This window comes from Sciurus vulgaris (genome assembly GCF_902686455.1).
Source record: "Sciurus vulgaris genome assembly, chromosome: 7".
NCBI lineage: Eukaryota > Metazoa > Chordata > Mammalia > Rodentia > Sciuridae > Sciurus > Sciurus vulgaris.
Window position 1 is genome coordinate 81,742,237 of NC_136467.1, and position 24,884 is coordinate 81,767,120.

Genomic DNA, 24,884 nt, shown 5'->3' on the forward strand with positions numbered 1-24,884 from the left:
GATTCTCTGAGATTATAAGATCTTTTCCTTGGTATCTGTAATTTGGGGAAATTCTTGGCCATGATTACTTTAAATAATCAGTTTTCTTCATGATATCTTTCTTCTCCTTCTAGAATTCTATTCATGCCTGATAAGCTTTTTGATATTATCTCACAGCCCTTGGATAGTGTGACTTTTCCCCCCACTCTTCTTTCACTTTGCATTCAGTTTGCAAAATTTATGTAGACAAATCTTTAAGCACGATTATTATTCCCTTGACTGTGTCCATTCTACTCATGAGCCCGTCAAAGCATTCTTCATCTCTATTACAGTATTCTTTATTTCTAGCATTTGCATTTTATTCTTTCTTAGCATTTCCAACCCTTCATTTATATTATCCATTTATTCTTGCACCTTGCCTGCACTTTTATAGTATATTTAAAATATTAATCATAGTTACTTTTATTTACTGATGGGGCAATTTCAACACTTTTACCATATCTGAATCTGATTCTGGCTTGCTTTGTCCCTTCAAATTGTATTTCTCTCGCCTTGAAATCTTTTATGAAAAGTTGTACATGGTATACTGAGTAATAGGATCTGAGTTAAATAAACCTTTAATGTAAGAGTTTTTGTTGTTGTTATTGTTACTGCTGTTTCACCATAGGTGCCAGAGGCTTCGAATTCCTCTTGATTTTGTGAAGAATTTTTAAGTTTTCCTAATAATTCCTTCTTAAATAAAGACTGATCTTCGTGGTCCTTTCAGCTTCAACTAACCATTATTATACTGGAGACCTGTTGATGTAATAGATAGGTATGTGGGTGGGGGGAAAAGCATTCTATATTTCTATAATTTGACTGTTTTTCATGAGCCTATATCCCTAGGTTTGATCTTCACAAGTGTTCCTAAGCTTTTCTTAACCTCTCCTGTGCTATGGGAGGCAGGAGGGAGCTAGAATGGGTAATTTCCTTTCTCCTGTGTCAGGTAAGACACAGATAAAGTTATTTCTCTTGGAGTATTGGCCTTCTAATGGAGAACTCTGGAAATATTTCAAAATACTTCTTCCTCTGCTGACCAGAAACACAGGATTTTTCTTGGCTCTTCACTGTGAGAAACTGGTGGGACTCTGATGGGTCTCCTGGAGACAATACAAGGTCTTATAAGGCATTTCTCGTTCTCACACTAAGGTAAACTTGGCTTCCAGAATTCATCAAAATGACTTAAACGGTAATGATGTTTGATTCATTCTGTTATTTTTTCCTTCCTCCCACCCCTCCAGAGTGGCTGCACTAATTTGCAACCCCACCAGCAATGTATGGATTTTTCTTTAAAAGAAGAGCTCAGGAACCTCAAGAGCATCTCTCACTCCCTGGATGGCCCACATAATCCCCTGAATGTGTATTCCTTTCTTTACCCCAAAGGTGTCTCTTTTTCTCTTGAGGTAGTCAGCATTCTTTCTTGAATATTTCTCTGCTTTCCTAAGTAAATTTGTCTGTATCTCTATCCAGCATATGCTGAAATTCTTTTCCAGCACACATGTCAGGGACTACACATGTTCCAAGTTGAGGCTGCCCCTCTGGGAACTCCTTGACCATCTTTTGGTGACATCTTTTCTTTAGTGACATCTCCATATGAACTATACCATTTTTATGTTTCTTTTTAATGCATCAATTAAAATAAGTTTAAACAAAAAGCCTCACCTTCATGTAAAATCCTGTACACAGAAGTTTATAACATTTTTATTCATGATATAAAATGTGAAACCAATCAAGATACCATTCAAAGGGGGAATGCTCAGCAAACCATGAAATGGCCATACTGTAGAATATTAGTCACCTTAAAAAAAATTGTTGATATATGCAATGACCTGAATGAGACTCCAGAGAAGTATGCTATGTGAAAAAACCAAACCCCAAAGGTCACATGTATCATTTCATTTACATACCATTCTTGTTTCAGTCATTTTTTTTCTGCCGTTGTAACCAAAGACCTGACAAGAGCAATCAGAAAAGGAAAAGTTTATTTTGATGCTCATGGGTTCAGAGGTCTCAGTCCATAGATAGTTGACTCTACTCCTCTGGCCCAAAATGAAGAAAAACATCATGGAGGAGGAGGGCAGCTCAGGACCTGGCACTAGGAAGCAGACAGAGAGAAAGAGAGCTTCACTCTCCAGAGGTAAAATAAACACCCAAGGCTCATCTTCAATGACCCACCTCCTCCAGCCACACCCTACTGCACTGTTTCACAAATGAGTTTTTTAATGGGATTCCTAATGTCTAAACCATAATAATCCTTTAATGACAAAACTATGTAAATGTGAACCAGATTAGTGGTTGCCAGGAGACAAAAGAGGAAAGTGTACGAAGGTAGTTATTAAAGGAGAGAAGGAAGGATCCTTGTACTGACAGACAGATTATGTGTCTTGACCACTATGACTGTATCCTGGGTCACAATTTTCTGCAATATAATTGCAAGATATTATGATTAGTGAGAAATGGGTAAAGAGTACGTAATATCTGTTTGTGTTATTTCTTACCATTTCATTTGAATCTATAATTCTTTCAAAAATAAAATATTTAACTTAAAAATAATTCTGGCTCCTGGCTGGAGAATGAACTGGAGGAAAGGCAAGAATAGAAGAAGGAAGAGTCATAAAAAATTAGTATAGTCATCTTGACTTAGGAGAATTCAACTTATGATTTTTCAATTTTATGATGGTCTGAAAGTGGTACCAGTTTTGTAGAAAGGGCATTTTGAATTTTGAATTTTGATCTTTTCCCAGGCTGACAATATGCAGCACAATACTCTCTCTTAATGCTGGACAGTGGCAGGGAGATGCAGTTCCCAGTCAGGTCTGAGATCACCAGGGTAAACAACCAGTACACTCTGGTGTGTTGTGTTGCTGAGCTTTGATGTTCAGTAGGATGCGTATACTAAGTGCATTTTCTACTTTCAATTTACAATGGGTCCTATAAAAGATGCAATGCCATTTTTGGTCAATAAGCATCTGTACAGAAACTAATGGGGGGATGATGGCAAGATAGCATGTGAGTAGAAATGGTACTGAACAGATTCAAGATACAATTTGGATCTAGAACTGATAGGCTTACTGCATGTTCGAATGTAAGATATGAGGAAAAGCGAGGAGTGAAGGATGGCTGAATTCTGAAAGCAGTCAGTGAAACAATGTAAGAAATGTAAACTGGATGCAAAAGGATTGAAGGGGACATGCTGACAGAAAGAACTTAGAGGGGTTTCCATGCACATCTTAAAAATCTGGAAATATGTTGTGTAAAAATAATTTATTAAATAAATAATTATTAAATGAAGTTATATCAAATATGTATTTGAATAATTTAATGAAGATGACATGGGAAATAAATACTACTGAAGATGATAAAGTCAAGGACTGAGAAGTGAGAGGAAAACTGGACATCATGAATGTAAGGGTTACCTAGAATGGTGGAGAACAACATGACATAATTGCAAAAACATAGGATTAGGTGACTGGCATATAAGAAAATCTCATCAAGGAAAAAAGAGTGGTCCCGCCCCCTGTGTCCCGATGTTAACTGAGTTCCCATAGTGCCTCCCGAGTTGTGGGCATGATAGCAAATCCAGGCGGCCCTTACGCAGCGAGTTGTCATTGTTGAGGGCCTTATGGTTTGCAAAGAGGGTCCTGGGGATTTGGTCCCGGCCACTGCCTTGTCCGCCAGCCATCACCGCTGCCTGGTGCTCCTCCAGGGAGTGTGGGGCGTGCTGAGGGATCTGGGAAAGTCTGGAGTAGAGCTGGGGCTCCGTCTGTGGAAATCGTCTGCGCTTACCCTTCAGTTTCGTGTGTTTTCCGAAGTGGTTTTCATCCACCTTGGGTAGTTATCCAAAGAAACCTATGAGTTCATACCTTCGATTTTCTAAAGAACAGCTACCCATATTTAAAGCTCAGAACCCAGATCTGAAAGTATCAGAACTAATTAGAAGAATTGCGGAGCTATGGAAGGAACTTCCCGAGTCAGAGAAAAAAAAAATATATGAAGATGCTTATAAGGCAGACTGGCAGGCGTACAAAGAAGAAATAAGCAAAATTCAGGAACAGCTAACTCCAAGTCAAATGATACCTTTGGAAAAAGAAATCATGCAAAAAGGTTTAAGAAAGAAAACGTTAATAGAAAAAAAAAAAAAAAAAAAGAGTGAGTTAACAATCCTTGGAAAACCAAAAAGACCTCACTCAGCTTATAACATTTTTGTATCTGAAAGTTTCCAAGAAATTAAGGATGGTTCATAGCAGGCAAAGCTGAAATTTGTAAATGAAACTTGGAAAAATCTGTCTAGTTCTCAAAAGCAAGAATATATTCAACTTGCTAAAGATGATAAAATTCATTATGATAATTAAATGAAATCTTGGGAAGAACAAATGATTGAAGTTGGACGAAGTGATCTCATATGTTGCAAAACGAAGAGCCAAACAAAAGATGGCACTGAGGAGGAGTGTTAAAAGATGGAGCTGTGTTCATGGTGATTAGGCACAACAAATCAAGTAGGTCTCAATAACCTGTATAAAATTAGAAAGGCTAAAGTTGGTGAACATTTTATATTCAATTCCTTTTTATTTAGCCCATGAACTGCTAGTTGAATACATTTTGTTTTAGTATTTTGACAACTTAAATGTTGAAAGTTCATGCAAAATTTTATTTTGTGCTTAAGAACTACTGAGAATCGAGATAATCCATACAAATGGAGCAGTGAATCATTTTACCTTTGATAAAGGTAAACCAGTCTGTGAAGTTTTGTTTTTTTTTATATCTTGAAGACAATTATGAAAAGAGAATTGTTTCTTTATGGAAGCAGGAGTTTTTCTTTTCAAATTTGTGACATATTATAGATGACACAGTGTTCCATGATGTAATTATGCATTTTTTAAAAAGCAGCCAAAGCTCATCTAGGTAAATTCCAATTCCTTGGTATAATTCATATTTTATTCAGAGTTGATAGTTGTACATGTACATAACAGTTGGTTTCAATAGTAACTTTTTATAAAAGGGACTGAAATTTATAAACCTTTTTCTCTTTGTCTTTCTTTAACCTAAAGTAAAAACTAAGAAAGTATGTATGAAATCTATGCATATTATTTTATATTACATAGAATAAAAATTCTAATTTTTCATTAAAAAAAGGAAAAAGAGCATATTATAGATAAAAGGTATGTTTGAAGGAGGATCCATGTAGGTCTGTAAACAGCATTGTGCATCTTCTGACAGAATAGTGAGGTAACTTAGGGATGGCAGAATGAATATGTGTTAAGCAGTAGAATCTTTAAGGAAGGGTTATGGGGTGCAACTTAAGAACAGATCGATCACCACTGAGAAGTCCAAACTTGAGAGTCTTTATTAAGCCGGCCAGCTGACTGTCTCACACAATGCCCCAAAAAATGGCTATTGGGAGAACAGCCCTGACCATAGGGTTGCAGGGGTTCTTATACCAAAAATCACATTAATCATAAGTGTCTGTTGTTATGATTCAAAATTACACATTAACATCATGAGATCATCAACAGAGGGGGAAATGGGTCAAAATGACCCTTACCTAGGTACAAACTAAAGAATGGTTGCTGACATCCACACAATCACTGTTCACATGGTACATTGTTTAGGAGCAATAGGAATCAAAAGAGAACAATTTTTCTTTACATAGGAATTGTCATTCTGTATTGTTAAACATGTCACACTAAGTAGCTGATGATGGGTACAGTGGCAGGTGTTCCCATGGGAGAAGCTTATTTCCTACATAACATGGAGTCTCAGAGCAAAATGGAGTCTGTTTACTCATTTCCCTTAGAGTCTGGCCTATAACATTCTCATGGAGTCAGATCTGTCAGCCCATCTCAGAAGGATTTGCATTATGGCAAATTTTGAGAATTTGGCATAGAGATTGAGGAAGGTACAAAGTATGTTTATCATGGGGAAAGCATTTCATAATATACATAATCAGCTGGGTGCAGTGGCACATGCCTGTAACACCAGCAGCTCTGGAGGCTAAGACACAAGGATGGCAAGTTTGAGGCCAACTTCAACAACTTAGCAAGGTTCTAAGCAACCCAGTGAGACCCTGTCTAAAAATAAAAATGAAAAGGGTTTGGCACATGGTTCAGTTGTTAAGCATCTCTGAGTTCAATCCCTGGTTTAAAAAAATAAAAGGAGAAAGAAAGAAGATGTACATAATCATTAGTTAAAAAGGGTTATTTGGATTAGAAGAGAGTAAGTAAACATATTTTTATTGTTATCAGAAATAGAAGAGAGATAAATGCATAAATTTATATCTGAGCCAAGATGTAAAAATGAATAAGGAGATAGATAGCCTAACCTTAAGGAGCAAAAGAGAAATAAGAAATAGCCATTCATTATAAAAATGCTCCACAGGGATTCACTTAGTGCCTCATGCATGGACCATTTGTGCATAATGTTCTTATGCATTCTTCACAATGAAGAGACTCTTTGCTGGTGGGTTACAACTATTTTCCCTGGTCTGTTAGTGGGGTAGAAGAGTCCACATGCTGTCATGGGAATGGGGGGATGTTTTTATTTGACATAGAGGGAGGTAACATTACTAGGGTTATGCCTTCAGGTTATCCACAATGAACTCTTTCTGAGATGTGAAACTGCCCTTGATACTCAGCCAGAAACCACCCTTGGCAGAGGTACAATGGCGTTCTGAACACTCAACTACCTCAAAGCCTTTTGGAAGTAGTCTGAGTATAAATACTATAAACAAATTAGTTGACTGAATAGTGGATAGCTTGTGGTTTCATTGCTCTTATTTCCATTCCCAAGTTTTTCTATTTATTTTCTTATTTTTAAAGATCTGCCTCAAAAAGAAATTAGGATGCATTATGCTTTGAGACATCCCATGTAAACCAGGTATAGATTAGCACTTCCAGTAAGCCTTAAGCAGCAAAGTTTAATCAGGGCATTTCTGCTAGTCTCACTCAGCAGTGGATTTCATTTGCTTACAGCTCAGCTCCAGCTTATCTTAGGATGAAACAGTTCCTTTGTAATAAGTTTCCAAAGGCTTTGTGTTTGGCAACCTGAAAACTTTAATTTAGGTCAGAATCTTACAGTTTTGGAGAGGAAACAAGGCCAAATGTCTTCATCTGATGTTCAACTCTGTGGAATGAGCATGAGGTCTAGTAAATTAAATAACCTATTTCTGACCAGTGTATTTCCCCCACTACTAATTTTCCTTTTTCTTAAGACAAAATAAAGGTTCTATTGCATGCAACTGTTCAGAATACAGAAGTATGCAAAGAAGACATGGAGGTCTTAAGAGGAAGGGCAGGTTATAGTCCAATACAACAAGCAGCAAATACCCCATCAGGACTATGAGCTTAAAGTGAAATCTAACAGGTAGATGAGACCCAGTTAAGCTGTGGTTTCACACGTGAACACCAGATTCAGACTGAGTCCTTCATTTATAATTGATAGCATTTTCCCAAAATAATGACCTAGCAACATTGCAGTTTGATTTGATTCTGGTCAATGGTATACATATTTAATGTGTGCTTTATTTCTACTAAGTGTTCAGGAAGGTCACCTTTTATCTTTCTCTAGAATGCAAATGCACCTGAGGTAAAAGCAGTCATACTGGACTACAAGTTCCTTGGGGAGACCAAGCATGTTGGAACAAAAAGAGATGGATCCTGGCATTTTGATAATGTGGAGGGTTAATTCAACCATGCATTATTTATCCCATAAATAAAAATAGAAACAAATTGTTTAAACTACTATTATCTACCAAAAGGTGAAATTAATCCTACTATGTATTCTATCAGGAAGTATTACTCATAGTTCTATAATAATACTAACGAAAGCTTGGCACCTTCATTTTGCAAAATTCTGAAATACCAGCTGTTTCCAATGAAACCTTCTCTCAATACTTTTCTACTGGAGAAGTTTCAGCCATTCGTTTCTTCAAAATCTTCCAAGATTCTATCTCTGTGAATCTGAAATTCTAAGAGACTCCCTATACAGATGCATAAAACCTTGAGCTCATGGATGCTCCCCACCAACAAATGTTATCACTTGGGGTAATGAAGAGACGCATTTCTTATGACGAAGAGGCAATCAGAAAGTTGAAGCAATCCATTTTTGACTGAAAAATGCAACAAAAGAAAGTCTCCCTGACCACCAACGTTGAGACACTATGGTTGAGAAATAGTTTCCAGAATTAGTATTCCTAGTGTTGCATGAAAAGTTGATCATATCTCTTTTTGTAAGATGTGGTGAGATCAGCACCATAGCTTAGGTAGCACTGTTTTTAAAGCTGAGAAACTTGATTCAAGTAAGTAGAAATAATACGACCTGATGAATCAAGGTCTTTTCTTGCCTGGTTTAGAGAAGTTTTCACTATGTCCCTGATATCAGATGACTGTCACTGAGAAAACCAATAACAGAATGATCTATGGAGAGATTAGTCTGTGAAAGCCTGCTTGTGAGAGATTGAGACCATGAAAAGTCACTTAGACATTCAATATTAATTGAAGCATCTAAGGACAAAGGAAAATATACGGGCTAATTTTCCCTGTTTAATAAATTTATCTCAAGCTGGCATTATTGTTATCATCAGATTTTAGGAAGTTAATGATGGAACATTACAACTGTTAATGAAAAAACAGGATGTGTGTGCAGCTACCTTCAGGACAGGCTCTGTGTGGGTCATTTCCTGGGATTCCTTTCTGACTGTAATTTCCACTGACATTCCCCCAGAGTCCACCACAGGACAAGAATCAGCATGAGAACCGCTGGCATGTTCTGACAAACATCCAAAGGAGGACTTAAACATTGTCAGTATTTCTGTAATACTCAATGGCATTTTCTCCAACTGAAAATCTATGACATAGTGATTAATTTTTTTCATCCATGTATTCTAAATATTTTTAAATTAATTAGTGCTAACATTTCACATATTTTAGGGAAAATATAGAGCATTAGAAATATTCATATTTTGAATCACATAAATTTAACATCAAGAGAAATATTTTAATAAAAATATATTCAACTGCTCTCATTCTATACTTAACTGAAATTAGTTATTTAAAATTTTATGTGTTGCTGTTTTCTCTGTTATCAAACATATTATGTAAAGTCAATGTTAAAAGTTTTAGGATATTCTTGAAATGAATGTGACATTTGTAACATGAAGGAGAAAACAAAAAATAAGAATGGACTTAAGTATACGTGATGGGGAGAAAAGGAGTCATTTCAGAAATCTATCAAATTTTTGTCTACTTTCTATATGAATTCTCAGATAACAGTATTACGTGAGAGAAAAAAGGTCACTAATCAACTAATACTAAAACATCATTAATGAGTTGGAGATCATCTATGCTCATAAGATTAAAGAACTTTTTATTATACTGTGGTGCAGCAATAGTGGCCCTAGTTGGAGTCCTAGTGTTACGTTATAAGAGTAAAGAGAGCTCAGGTGGTCTTCTGGCAACAGATAAAAGACCCAAGCATCCCTGGAAACAGAGGCCCCAGCTTGATTTAGATGGCCCTATCCAAAAGTGACACCTAATTACAACACCACTTGTATCCATTTGCATTTCAAACCATTCCAAAGAAATCAACAGCTATGCAAATACCAGCCCAAAGGGAACACTTGCTATTTACAGTGAATGCTCATAATCTTCCTTATTTATTACTGATCTGTGTTCTCATTCCCAGCTCTCAACCAGAATATCAAACTTTTTTTTACCCTCTAGACTTTCAAGATTCTGACCTGATTTTTTCCCACACTGTCTCTAGTAGGAATCTCTATTTTAGCTTTGACCACATGGAACAGGAACAGGGCATGGGCCATTTAATTGTGCCTGGGTAGGCCAACTTAATCCTACCTTCTGTTCCAACTCTCCCGTACTATAAAATGCTATAAAGCAACTGTCTCACGATTGCCCTAAAAATAGTCACTATCAACATTCAAAGACTATCCAATCTTTGATTGTGTAACTTATTTGAATATTTTTTGAATATTGTTCTACAATGTAAATTTTGTGCAGGGCATCTGTCCTGATATTTCTGAGTATAATATCTACATTAATATGCATGCATTTTAAACATATACTCCCATACACATATGGAAATATTTTATGTCCCATAAATGGAAAGGGGAACATATTAACTTGCCATAATTAAAGATAAATTCTTTGGATTGTTTGTTATATCATAATGAGATATTTAGGGTATTATCCTAAAACGATTCAATAATAAAACACTGCCCTAACAGATGATATTTATTAATCTGCATTTGAAAAGTGACACTAAATTTTTTATTTATTCTTTTATAAAACTCTCAACATCATTCTTGATGGCAAATTTAACCTTCTTAGATAAGTATTGCTAATTATCCATTTCTATATTCTTGCTTTATATAAATAGCAGAAAAGCACCTGATGAGCATGGATTTCAGAAGAAAAAATAAACTAGCTATTTCTTCTTTTCCCAAAACTTGGAACTAGAGCAGAATATTTAGGGAAAAAATAACTTCAGATCATTGAAATATTATTTCTTTCAAGTAATGTTCTTAATATATAAACATTTAACTCATATCACAAGTAGGTAGATTTAACCAAGAAATATCCAGCTTTCCTAAAGTAGCTTACTATCCAGTGAGGAGAGGGAAAATTATTAGTGCATGAGAACAGGGCAGTGAAGCATTGCCACTGAATCTAACAATTCAGATCAGCAAGTAAATTAGCATAACACAATGCTGCAGAAGGAATGAGCTAGGGTGGAGTGGAAGATTCTGGGTTTCAGGTCTATTTTTTATGATTTTTTTGAATTTGTCCTAATTAGTTACACATGACAGTAGAATGCATTTTGACACATCATTCATAAATGGAGTATAACTTCTCATTTTTCTGGTTGTACTCGATGTGGAATTGCACCAGTTATGTAGTCATATATGCACATAGGGTAATAATATCTAATTCATTCTACTATCCTTCCTACTCCCAACCCCCACAGCCCCTCCCCTCCTTCACTCCCTCTGCCTAATCCAAAGTTTTTCTATTCTTGCCTAACCCCCCACCCCCATGTGAATTAGCATCCACATATCAGAGAAAACATTAGGCCTTTGGTTTGGGGGGATTAATTTATTTTGCTTAGCATGATATTCTCCAACTCCATCCATTTACCTATAAATGCCATAATTTCATTCTTCTTTAATGCTAATATTCCGTTGTGTATATATACCACAGTTTCTTTATCCATTCATCTATTGAAGGGTATCTAGGTTGGATCCTTAGTTTGAATATTGTGAATTAAGCTGCCATAAACATTGATGTGGCTGTGTTACTGTAGTATGCTGATTTTAAGGCTTTAGGGTATAAACAGGAATGGGATAGCTGGGCCAAATGGTGGTTCCATTCCAAGTTTTCTGAGTAATCTCCATACTGCTTTCCAGAGTGGTTGCACCAATTTGCAATCCCACCAGCAATGAATGACTGTAACTTTGTCCCCACCCTCACCAACATTTACTGTGGCTTGTATTCTTGATAATTGCCATTCTGACTAGAGTGAGATGAAATCTTAGAGTAGTTTTTATTTGCATTTCTCTAACTGCAAGAGATGATAACATTTTTTTCATGCTTGTTGATCAATTGTATTTCTTCTGTGCAGTGTCTGTTCAGTTCCTTAGCCCATTTATTGATTGTATTATTTGTTTTTTTGTTGTTAACTTTTTTGAGTTCGTTATATATCCTAGAGATTAATGCTTTATCAGAGGTGCATGTGGTAAAGATTTTCTCCCAATCTGTAGGCTCTGTCTTCACATTATTGGTTGTATCTTTTGCTAAGAAGAAGCTTTTTAGTTTGAATCCATCCCATTTATTAATCCTTGATTTTACTTTTTGCACTTTAGGGATCTTGTTAAGGAAGTCAGATCCTAGACTGACATGGTAAAGAATTGGGCCTACTTATTCCTCTATTAGGTTCAGGGTCTCTGTTCTAGTGCCTAAGTCTTTGATCTACTTTGCATTGGTTTTTGTTGTGGGTGAGAGATAGTGGTTGAATTTCATTTTGCTACATGTGGATTTCCAGTTTTCCCAGCATTATTTGTTGAACAGGCTATCTTTTCCCCAATGAATGTTTTTGGTGCCTTTGTCTAGTATGAGATAACTACAGTACGAGCATGAATATGTAAATTCTTCCCATTGCCAACAGATCATAATTTTACAATGTAATTAATGAGGTTAAAAACTGAGACAAAAAGAAGCTTATTTTTCTTACAGATATTATTTTAAGAATCTAAATAAAAATAAAAACATATTAGGAAAGAGTTTTCCAAACCTGGATATGTGTTCTTGGACCATGACCTTGGACAGGTGAGAGAACCTCTTTATCTGATACAGTCCCCTTTACCTGTTAAAAGAAAAAATACTTCTGAGGCAATTAAGTGACATAAAAAAAAAATTCTCTGCAGTACATGTCTATAGATAAAAATAGATATTTCTGTTCTGGCCCTACGTATTCTCAAGTGTTTCTATTTTAGTCTTCTCTGCTAGACCACAAAAACTTAGAGACCAGAAGCTCTGAATTCTATAAGCTTTTGAAGAGCCTGAATAATTTCTGGCACATAAGAGTGGTCTAATAAATATTAGCTGGATAATTTAGTGATTGATATGACACAGAAACTGAAATTTCTTAAAAGATACCATACAACTAATTTACAAAATAGCTATGTTTTTCAGTAAGAATAGTCTAACAGTATCTTTGTTCAAATTTACATATATCTATGTATTTACTAACTTTAAGAAAAAGTTTTGTTTTGTTCTGTTTTGTAGTGCTGGGGATCCCCCACGCCTTGTGCTTGCAAGGCAAGCATGCTACCAACTGAGCTATCGCTACCAACTGAGCTATCTCCACCAACTGAGCTATCTCCCCAGTCCCAAGAAAAGGTTTTGTTTTGTTTTTAAAGTTAGCTAATTCAAAACTACAGTCTATTTTTTACATGACACTTCTAAGAAGGAGTTTAAAATAGGTGTTTTCATGGTTAGACACAAAAAATAATAGCCGCTGGGTTATTTTTATTTGTGTGTTTGTGTACTTTATTACTCATTTGTAGTAGTAATTTTTTATGTTGCTGATAGTGCTCAATGGTGTGCATATGAAAAGGCAAATGATTATAGTACGAGGTGTGTTAGACATCTCTGTGCCTTACAAATGGCTTGAAAATAGTTCTTAATTAGATATATTATTTGTATGAGATTTAGAAATATCCTGAAGAAAAACAATTGGTCACATTTGTGATGGAAATAACTGGGCAAGAAAATAAACAGAAATAAATACAAGCAGACCTCCTCTTTTACTCCCAACTCCTGAAATTTGGTCTCAGATTTACACCTGTTTGTGACATAGTCTCGTCTGTGTAAGTTTAAGAAATGAGGCAGGTAGTTACAAAAGTGAGTTGATAGAGGATGATTATCAGGTCTTTTAAGAAGAGCATATTGCTTAAAAGAAAATAGTTTAATATGAAAGAATTATATTATGGTTTGGATGTGAGGTGTCCCCCAAAAGCTCACATGTAAAACAATGCAACAGGGAAATGATTGGGTTGTAGGAGTCTTAACCTAATGGGTGAATTAATCCCTAATGGGATTAACTGAGTGATAACTGGAGGCAGGTAGGGTGTGCCTGGAGGAGGTGGGAGTTGGGGCGTGGCTTTGGGGTATATAATCGCATCTGGCAATTGGAGTCTTTCTGCTTCCTGATCACCATGATGTAAGCTGCTTTCCTTCACTACCCTCTCTCACCATGATGCTCAGACTCACCTCCAGCCCGGAGGAATAGAGCTGACCTTCTATGGACTAAGACCTCTGAACCCATGAGCCTTCAAATAAACCTTTCCTCCTCTGCGGTTGTTCTGGTCAGGTCCTATAGTCACATCAGTGAAATAGCTGATTAAAATAAAGTACTTATTGTTTATTAAAGTTTATGTAAAGTACTAATTACTGGACATTCAATAGTGAATAAAATACCTAGGGTCCCTCCCAAAAATTTTCTTGAATTCTATAATCCATGGGTTCAAAAGATCATTGCATAGGACTTTTTCCTGGGAGCTGAGTGCTATGAGTAAAGAGCAAGCCCAGATTTAAAAGCCTGCGGGGAGGAGGATGAATGTTTCTGATGAAAAGCAGACCATCTGGATTAAAAGCTTTGGTGGTGAACATGATGATTAGGAATCTAGGGAAATCCAATAAATATAATCTTTCTTCTATCCCCAAGTTCAAAGCCAAGTGAAAGTTAAGACAAGCAAGCAGCTGAAGAATGATAATATTAGCTTTATTACTGATAAAAGCTGATATAGGAGAATACTGCTTATATCTGCAATTTAGTAACCTTGCTAAAAGTGAAAAACACTAAAGTTCCACCAGAATAATCTACCCAGGGGTTTTCCTGGGACTGAAGAAGCTCCTGAAACACTGGAATTTGAGTACTGCAACCAGCATTCAATTGCGCTGACACGAACTTTCAGATGTATGATAGGCAGATGCCTCTACAACCACCTTCCAGCTGGGGTTTGAAAGTGTACTATTCATAACCTGGTTTCCCTTTGAAAAGTCACAGCTCCACACAATCCTCTGAGGCAGGATGCACTGGAAAAGGATTTGGGCTGTAACCAACATTTCTCGTTAGGTAGCCCACACTACATCCACTCTGTCTTTGACAATTATTTGTGTATGTATGTGTGTGTTTCATAGAATAACATTTTCTTCATATAACATCAACTCTTTAATTTGAAATGAAATATTTACTTTTTTTTAACCCAAGTCTTTCCTGTTTTTCCCTCCTCCTCATTAGGTTGAAAGTTCCATGCAAAGAAGGATGATGTCTGGTCACCATCCTATACCATGGTATGTAGCATATGCATCTAATAACCACATGTGAATGAAAATCCCAACTAAAATCCAAAACTGAATCAGTCATGGGAGGAGGATGTATTGGAATTCATTTCTTGAACAGGCATAAACTCTGTGTCAGCTGATATTCTAGTTCTTTTTCATTCTCAGCCAAGGCCTGGGACCACCAGAAATGATCCAACACAGATTTGACTTCTGTTTTACTATTCAGAATGAGAAAGATCCAAATCCATACAAGCCTATTCACCAAGCTATTTTATAAAAGGAAGAAAAGAAGGAACATATTTGTCATGTAAATTATTTTCTGAATGTAAAATGGAAATAATATCTATCTTTCTGGACTCTTGAAGATTTTAAATTAGATAATGCATATAAAGCAATTAACTCAATGTTGGAAAAGATAAGTGCTTAAAAAGTAATTGACATTTTCATCAAAACAGCACATAACTTGAGTGAATTATTTTTGTTGATGTTTCTATTGCAAAATGTGAGTTTAGGTTACTGAAGGTTGCCCTAAACTTTCTCAGAGACATGTTTATTGATGGATTCAATTATGCATTCAAAAATATTTATTGAATATTTATATGTTTGAATCCCTTTTGTTTATCTTGACACTGGAGACAACAATGACCAAAGAGAGAATTGCTCTCCTCAGAGAAATATGAGTTTAATGGGTCCAGAATTAATACAGATTTAGTATATTAAATAGAAAGAAAACTGCAGGAAAAGCTACAGTATATAAACGTAACGCTTTAGTGTAGATAAAATAAGTCAAAGAAAGTAATCAACAGCCCTTTAATAAATTGATGATATAAAGGAAATTTGGAATTAAAACAGATAGGATGATGGTAAAAGTGAAGACAATGGTATTAAAATGTGAAAGCAAAGTAAATCATTATTATAAAATGTTAATGCTCCCTAGTGATACATTCATATGTACTTTCCTAGGTGTTCTGTTAAAGCAAAGGATATGTTAAAAAATGTCAACGGTGGAGCCTGCTTCTCAGTTGAGTCCTTTCATAATCACATGTGCAATGTTGGCCCAGCTCACTCAACATCAGTTCTCTTTCACCAAAGGAGATAGAAAGATCCATTTAAGACATAAAATTGAGTTTCTACGTCAAGAATACAATGTGTGATTCAACACTGTTGTACGCAACCCACAAAGGAGAGCTCAACATCCCTCCTCAAAACCTGGCTCAGTAAAAGCCAATAACTTTTCTATGTTATAGGATTACATGGTGACAAATTACAGCCAAGGAAAAGAAGTAAACTGAAGAATACCAAGTATTTTAAGATAATACCAACAACTTCCCTAGCAATCATTTTCACTACACTGGAATCACTTAAATCAGGCTGGAAGGGAAACAACCTACATTGTACATAAGTTGTTTAAGGTTAGATTCCTATTATTACATCTACCCCCAAAGAGATGAGGATATACATCTATCCCTTAAGTAAATGTAAGAGAGAGAGGGGAGGAAAGGGTTATGGCAGAGACATCTTAAGCTGGGGCATCTGTACACACTGCACTGTAGACATTGTGACTTATCCTCATGTGTTTCGTTCCAAGCAAACACTCTGACATATAGATATTAATCACATTTTCTAAATGATTGGTTAAATTAATAAAAAACTGAGCAAATTCTAAAAACAAAAAACCTGGCTCAGCTACAGAGACTACTGACATCACACACTCACAAAAAGGATATAAAAAAGCTTATTACTCACAAAATGAAGATTTCTCAGGAGGGTGTGGAAAATGCAGTGTGGAACATGAGGATTTATGGTGATGAAGGACAGGGACTGGAATGAGGTTTCCTTTGTGGGCAGACATCTTGAGATTTGAACTTCCCACCCACAGCAAAAGAAGGTAAACCTGGGTTTTCTTATCAGTTTTCCCAGATGTGGGGCTGTGGCAACCTAGGAGGTGGTCGTACTTGAGAACTTTCAGCAAACATAAAAAATGGTGGTATATATACGCAATGGAATATTACTCAGCCTTAAAGAAGAATAAAATTATGGCTTTTGCTGGTAAATGGATGGAACTGGAGAATATCACACTAAGCAAAATAAGTCAACCCCAAAGAACCAAAGGCTGAGTGTTTCTCTGATATGCAGATGCTAATTCATAATGGGTGGTGCTAGGGAAGAATAGAGGTACTTTGGATTAGACAGAAGGGAGTGAAGGAGGTTTCAGAGTATGGGGGTGAGAAAGAGTGAAATGAATCAGACAGTTTTACCCTATGTGCATATATGATCACATGACCAGTATAATTCTACATCATGTGCAATCAGAAGGATGAGAAGTTATACTCTATTTAGGTATGATATGTCAAAGTGCATTCTACTGCTGTGTACAACTAATTAGAACAAATCAAAAAGATGTGAAAAAGAAAATGGAGTCAGACTCAATCACAAACCTGTAGAACACAGATTTCTCTTCACCATGGCCAAACCCAGCCACCTTCTAGGATGGTTGAAATGCATTCACAGAGCCCTGGCAAACTCTCAGACCATACGGGAACCTGACAATACTTATTAACTTCATGCTTCTTTTTAGAAAATAGCACAGTTAATTTATTCAACTACATTTTTATGTGTCCTGAACTTGTATTTGTTTTACTTGATGGTTTAAAAATATAAAATTTATACACAAATGCTTTAAAGTAGGTCAGTTCAACTAAAAAGTCAGAAAACGTTCACAGTGTTGAAGGTTAAAAATGTCTGCTTGATAAAACATGCTTCATTTTTTTCCAAAATAATTGTATTTTTTGAATTTAAAAATATGTCTGAGATTATCAAACAAGAATTCCCTGCCTAGACATAGAAATCAGGCCACACTGTCCTGACACTCTCTCCCTGCACGTGGCTTTCTCAGAAGCACATGTTCTGCAGAAAAAGATAATCATAAACATCTGTTTTTGCAGAGGCATTTTTTTCACTATAATACAAGAAGAGACCATTCCATGGACTTCTCTTGATATAGAAATATGAATTTTTATATAGACTATTGGGACACTGGTTTAACAAAATCTTGGTAAAGTGTGGAAAATATGTAAAATATGTTGATTTCCTTTTCTCAGAGCATTACTAAGGAAGCAGTCATAAACTTGACCACCTTTGAAAACAAAATGAAATCCTTCAATCCTTCTAGAGATCTATACTTTGATAAATTTCCAAGTAAACCTGTTTTTTAATGATTTTGGGGGTGCACACTAAGTTTGTGAGTCTAACTCACTAAGAGACTTGCTGACAGGAAACTGCAGGCATTCTGATATTTGGTTTGAAAAATTTAAAGTCTCCTTATATGTAGATTATAGATTTTGACTCTTCACCCACAGAGATGAGTTGAGCACCGTTCCAGTTAAAGACAGTAAAGCAAACCAGAGACTTGCAGAGTCTACTCTTGATCCACACAGCAGAGTTGATCAGCCACCAGGGTCAAGCTCAGAGGCATTTGAGTCATTGGATCATGGGGTTCTCCCCATGTATGTTCACATACATTAGATTTCATTCACATAATACCAAGTACGCTCTTGTTGTTTATATTGCCTAATATATTCAGACAATGACAAATTGTGCTGTAAGTTTTATCTAAACACAAAGGTGTCTTTTTTTTGTTTTTAAACTAAGGTGTCTTTTTTTTTTTTTTTTTTTAAACTACAAATGATTTCTAGTTGGGTTTTGTTGTTGTTTTATCTAACTAGTACCCGATTTTCCTCTTTTTAGAATCCTTGAAAACAGTGTATTACATTTGCTATCCCAGGAAAACAGAATGTCTTAAATAGGACTTGAATTATCATTAAGTTTCTTATTTAACAGAATTCCTCATTCTATTATGTTCATAAACTGATTTAAGGTAACATAATAAAGGATACATTCAAAAGTTTTTAATATGGTAAAACACTATATGGAGAGAATATATCAAAAACCTATGTCAGTGTAGTTTGTTAAAACTAGCATTAAATGTAGGTCTAAATTATTCCACAATTGCAATAAAAAAGTGAAGCATAAATACTATTTTCATTATTTTATGCTAATTGTTGGATAAAAAATATTTCAACAACTATAAAAGAAGAAAATGTACTTGGAAATGAATTTTATAAGAAAACCATTATATTAGTTTTATAAAGATAGCTACTAAATAATAAAAACATTTATATAGAAATTTTTTTCCATTTTTAATATTTTATTCTTAAGATTTATAACATTCCTAATTTTAACAAAAACTATTTCTTATTTTAACTTTTTGAAAGTGTTATATCAAAAGTTGTATGAAAATATGTTTTCCTAGGGTATTTCTGTAAGGATGTGGGGAGAAAGGGGCTTTTGATTAAAGATACTGACATATTATCTCTGCAGTGATATACAATAATAAAGGACTATACATAAGAATAGGCAAACTTGAGGTGCACTCTGCTGGCCTACTGGAATACAGTCTTTGCCCTGCTTTAAAAATATAGTTGACTGAGTCCCAACCCAAACACAATAACTTAGTATCTCTGATAAAGGGTCCACAAGGCAACATATTTGGTTATTAAAAGAATCATAGTATAATTTACAGTGGTAAATATTGACTTTTTTAGTGAATTTTGTCAGACACACATGCATACATCAAGCAAGCACTGGATGATTCTTTAAACACTAAATTTAATTACATTGCTGGTCAGTGGTTCCCAAGTGTTGTGCATTGGATCCAGCTGGAGAGCTTGGTGAGACATACCCTGTTGTTCTCCATCCCTCCTTACTCTTAAGTTTTTGATTTAGCTACTTCAGGCAGGGCGCTAAATTCACATTTCTAACAAGTCCCTAAGAGATGCTGATGTTACCTGTCTGGGCCCATACTGTGAACCACTGGACTAGAGCAATTGTCCTTAATGCTCTCACAATGAATCACAATCATCTAGGACATTTTACAAAAACAAACAAATCAACAATAACAACAACAACAAAACAAGCAAAATAAAAAACAATGATCTAGACCATCCTCTCAGGGGCATGCTGACTTAAGATTAGTCCATAGTGAATCCAAGACACAGTTTTTCAAGAACACCTGAGGTGACTCTAATACGCAGCCAAGATTGAAAATCATGGCCATAATGCAAAGAGTTGTTTTTGTTTCTCTTAGTCACTTTGTCCAGAGAATAAATTAGCTGGATTTTTGATAGAAAGTAAGGAGTCAAAAGTACTGATCCTCCTATTATAAGACATTACACTAGATGTTTCATCTTATTTTATTTAATCCTGAAAAAAACATATCTTACTGCCTCCATATTTTAAAGAGGAAATTGACACACAATAACATCAATTAAACTGAAACGAACATGAAATTAGTAACAGGTAGAAGCTGAATCAAAACCATTTCTCTCTGACTCTATATAGCCCCTAGTTTGGGGTTCAGAGTTTGAATACAGATGACCCTGAGGTAACAAAAATAAAATTATATTTTCTTCTAAAACATTGGGGAAGTTCTTTTATTCCTCACACCCCAGTTTTATAATAGTATAGACTGCTAAAGTACCTTTGAGAAAAACTTTGGATGTATGCAAGCATGTAATAAAACACTAATTTTCATCCCACAAATATTGTCATTGCAAATGGGACTAATTGTTTGAGCTTGGAAAAAGTGGAAGAGGAGATATTTTAATTTAACCATCTGGACCATCATATTATTCCAGTGGGATATCTGATTTTGAATAATATTGCATTCAGATGATCAGGCCAAGGAGTAATGAATCCCTAATAGCTAAGAGCAAAGTCCTAAGTTTATCTCTGGGGGTAGCTTCTGCATTAGAATAATATGCTCTTGGGATCTATTTTATTCCAACATTGTTTTTTTGGTGACAAGTTAAAAACAATACACGAAAAATTCATGGCCTATCTCCCTTTCCTCAAACAAAATAAGTTTAATTTATTGTCCACTCTGATTATTCTTATTTGAACACCTGCACTGTTAGTCTTCACTATTTCTCCATTTTAATTATGCAAACCAGAGGTTTGAAAGCAAAATTAAGGTAGCCTAAGAGGCTTTCTAGAGATATATTGTAAAAGGAGGGAGATTGTAACCAAATTGGAAAAAAACTAGACACTCACATACATGTATATATACAGAGAGGGAAAGAGAAAAATAAAACTGGAATTTGTAAATTGTTTTCATTCATAGGCTTGATTCTTTGCTCCTACCTATACTGAAGGCCATTGTATTTCACTTTAACTTGCACTCAGACTTTAGCTCTACTTTATGAACTATTTTGACCCATGAGATATTAGCATATGTAATAAAGCAGAGACTTGAAATGTATATGAGTAATTGGGTTGATAGTTCTCATCTTTTGCCATCATCATGAGAAAACTATGCCTGGGTAAAATTGAAAAAGGATGAGCCACCTGTAAAATCCATAAGTCACTCCAGTCCAGACCATTCAGGATCAATTAATAAGCACTGGCTCCAGCAAATGAACAAGATCAGCCAAGATCAGCAAGGCCACCTACCTGACTTGTAGTTGACCATGCATATATGGGCAAAACCAGCCTAAATCTAATGATCACCTTAGTTTTGTAAACTGAAACTTATCTGTTGTTTACACGCATGAAGTTTGTGGTTGTTGCTTTGTCACATTGTCACAACACGTGACCAATATGCAGCTTGAGCATATAAAGTAAAGTTAGTTCAAGGAGTGATAGAAGGGAGTTGGAGAAAACTTTTACAACTGGGTGTCATTACAGAGGCAATCCTTTCCAACAAGATATGATATATGTGTGAATGGAACACCATTTACCATTATATAAGAGACTTCCAGTAAGTTTTTTATTTCTCTCAAGTTAGTGTTGGTCCAGTCAAATGTGAATTTCATTGAAAATAATTTATGCTGAACCTGGCTTTAATGATGAAAAAAGCAGACCCAAACTTTTATTGGTTATATTTAATATAAACTTATGGAAAAAGATAAGTATTTAGGAAGTAGAGACCCAAGCTAAGAAGCTAAGGCCATAATTAAGATGTTGTTGGATTATCCAGGAACCAGACACAAACATTATCTTTTGGCTTCAAAAGTGATTATAGATTATTTCAGAAAGATAAGTAGGGAGATGCAAAAATGCATTTTAGGAAAATCTATTTGTGCTTAATGAATTTAATTATTAGAATTCTAACATAAAATGTTAAGTTCATAAAATAATCTAAAATAAGAATAAAATCTCCCACTTTCTCAGATACTTGAGCCAAAGCAATTTTTATAAAGTAGTTGAAAGTGGGTTGTTCTTAAGAAAGTAGGTATAACAATTGATTTTCTCAGGGTAAGGGGATAAGCTTTTATTTGGATTGTAACTTTTACTAGGTATTTGATAAAATTAGTCGAAATTATCCCAATTATGTTGAAGAAATGGAAACAAACTTTTAGGAGAAATGTTTTATAAAAGTTTTCTTTGAAAAATTAATGAAAGACAAAGTAATGATTGCTAATTTTAGTTAACTGAGAGTTTTTAAATAAGATGAACTATTCTGAATGATGTAGGTAGCACAGCTAAATACTGAGAGAAGGGGGAATTTGATGGTTATTTTCTGGAGATCATATGATAACTATTAAAAATTATTAAGAGCTGGGTGCTGGCACATGCCTGTAATCCCAGCGCCTTGGGAGGCTGGAGAAACGCCAAGTTCAAAGTCAGTGTCAGCAAAAGTGAGGGGCTAAGCAACTCAGTGAGACCCTGCTTCTAAATAAAATACAAAAAATAGGGCCGGGGATGTGACTCAGTGGTGGAGTATTCCTGAATTCAATCCCAGGTACCCACCAAAAAATTAATAGGAGACCATTTGATAAATAAATATAGTACAACCATACTATGGAACTATGGAAGAAGCTTTACAATTTCAAATCATGGTTTAAAGTAAATTTAATGACTGAGAAAATTTCTAAACATCCAGAAGTAAGAACAAAATGCAAAATTTAAAAGTGCACACAATCTGATTCATTATATAAATACAAATTTCCTATCAATGGCTTCTTATAAATCAAATCTCAGTAGCTTGAAGTTCTCACTTCCCTATATAGCAAAACATACATTCATTTCACGTGGCTCTTTTTTATTCCCCTATGTCATACTCAGATACTAAACACCATAAAACTTATAGTAAAACAAGAAGAAAGAGCCTCCTGAAATCAAAACTTAACTAATAATAGCTTTATCTAAATATCAATACTGTCAATTGACATCATACTCCTGATGATGCTGTGTGGGCAGGTTGGTCTTCACTCATCTGAATGCATGTTAACTTTTACATTCCTCAGCATTTCTCTCATGGCTGTAGTCTTAGTCAATGGGTACAGACATTTCTGAGACCATCTTCTTACAAGGTCTTGACAGCTCCTTTGTTCCACAGACACTGAATTATAAAACTATAAAAGGCTTCTTTCACTCTTTAGTTTGTATAATTGGGACTCCCCATGGAATGATGAAATATAGCAGTTTTATTTGTGATGCTGTGTTCAAATATAGAAAAGTCTATATGTTTCTAAGAAACAGAAAAACCCTAGTGTCTCTTAATCTTGGGAAAGTTATCCTCCAGCAGTGAGTCAATTTGTTTTTCCCCTTGGAATTAGATAGCATCAATCTTCCTCTACTTTTAGGAAGTCTGAGTCCTTTGATGGCCAAAAAGCCTTCAGAGCAAAATAATGCTATGAGTCAGACTCTCTCCCTCTTTCTCAGTGCATATGTACGTTTAGAGGGAGATGTTCCTAGGACAATTTTTTTACTTGCTAAAGCACACATTTTTTTAAAAATGATGCTGGTATTATATCTAAATAATTATAGCTTCACAATTATATTATTATTATTTTTAGGGATTTCAGGAAAATATCTGAGTTTTTTCCTTCAGAATTATTATTTATTCTAACAATATAAAAATGATGCTTTGAAAATATTTATATAAATTGACATTAAGTCAATGATATGGTATAATCATCAGACATAAACATACTTATTTGATATTCATGGGGAAAAACAAATATTCTAAAGAAAAGGAAAATGAATATAGGGAAGCCTAAATCTACTTTTTCCCCCCTACAAATAGTAAAAATGCAAGACAAGGCAATGATTTTACACATCTATGAGTCAGATTATATGTAAAACGATTACAAAGGACTCAAAATTTATTGAGATTCTAGAATATCTAGTCCATTTCCAGAAATATACTTACACGCATGCAGTCAATCAGTTCCTGACAAAGACACAAAATGAATGGAATGGGAAAAGTTTTTTCAGCAAGTGGTGCTATAACAAAGGAATACACTTATGGAAAAGTGAATGTTACTTCATACCAAAAAATCAATTCAAAAATAGACCATACACTTAAATATAAAAGCTAAACTATTTTTTAATACATAAAAAAAAATTCTTTGTGATAAAGGAAGGAGCAAAAAGTTCTTGGAACACAAAAGACCCTAATTATTACAGGAGTAAAATTGATAACGTGTTAGGCAGCATAATGGCCTCTAAACATGTGCATTCCTTAATCCTCAGAAACTGAATGTTACCTGACATATCAAATGGTAGTTTCCAGATGTGAAAAAGGGTGTGGGCCCTGAATGGGAAGATTATCCTTGTGGGCTCAATGTAATCCCATGAATTCCTAAAAACAGAGAACCAACCTTTCCCAGCTGGGCCAGAGAACATTGAGACAAGAAAAAGGAGAGATTCAAAAGGCAAGAGGGCCTCAGCATATCATTATTGACTTTGAGGCTGGAGGAAGGGGTCAGGAGCCAAATAATGCAGGAAACCTCTGGAAGCTGAGAACAATCTTTGGCTGGCTGCCAGCCAGAAAAGGGAATTTCAATGGGATTCTACAACTGAAAGTAGCTGAATTCTGCCAACAACTCAAATAAACAAGGAAATAGATTCTCCCCTAGAGCTCTAGAAAGGAATGTAGCCTAATGATACCTTGATTTTAGCCCTTTGAGACCCGAGTAAGAACTGTAAGAGAATGGATTTTTATTG

General features: G+C 35.2%; 1 pseudogene across 1 annotated transcript; it reads left to right on the forward strand.

Moving 5' to 3' along the window:
- The first annotated feature begins 3,640 nt into the window (after positions 1-3,640).
- On the forward strand, positions 3,641-4,472 carry LOC306665735 (transcription factor A, mitochondrial-like; annotated as a pseudogene). The gene is made up of 2 exons: positions 3,641-4,154; positions 4,266-4,472. The product of its transcript is annotated as a transcription factor A, mitochondrial-like (transcript).
- Positions 4,473-24,884: the final 20,412 nt, after the last annotated feature.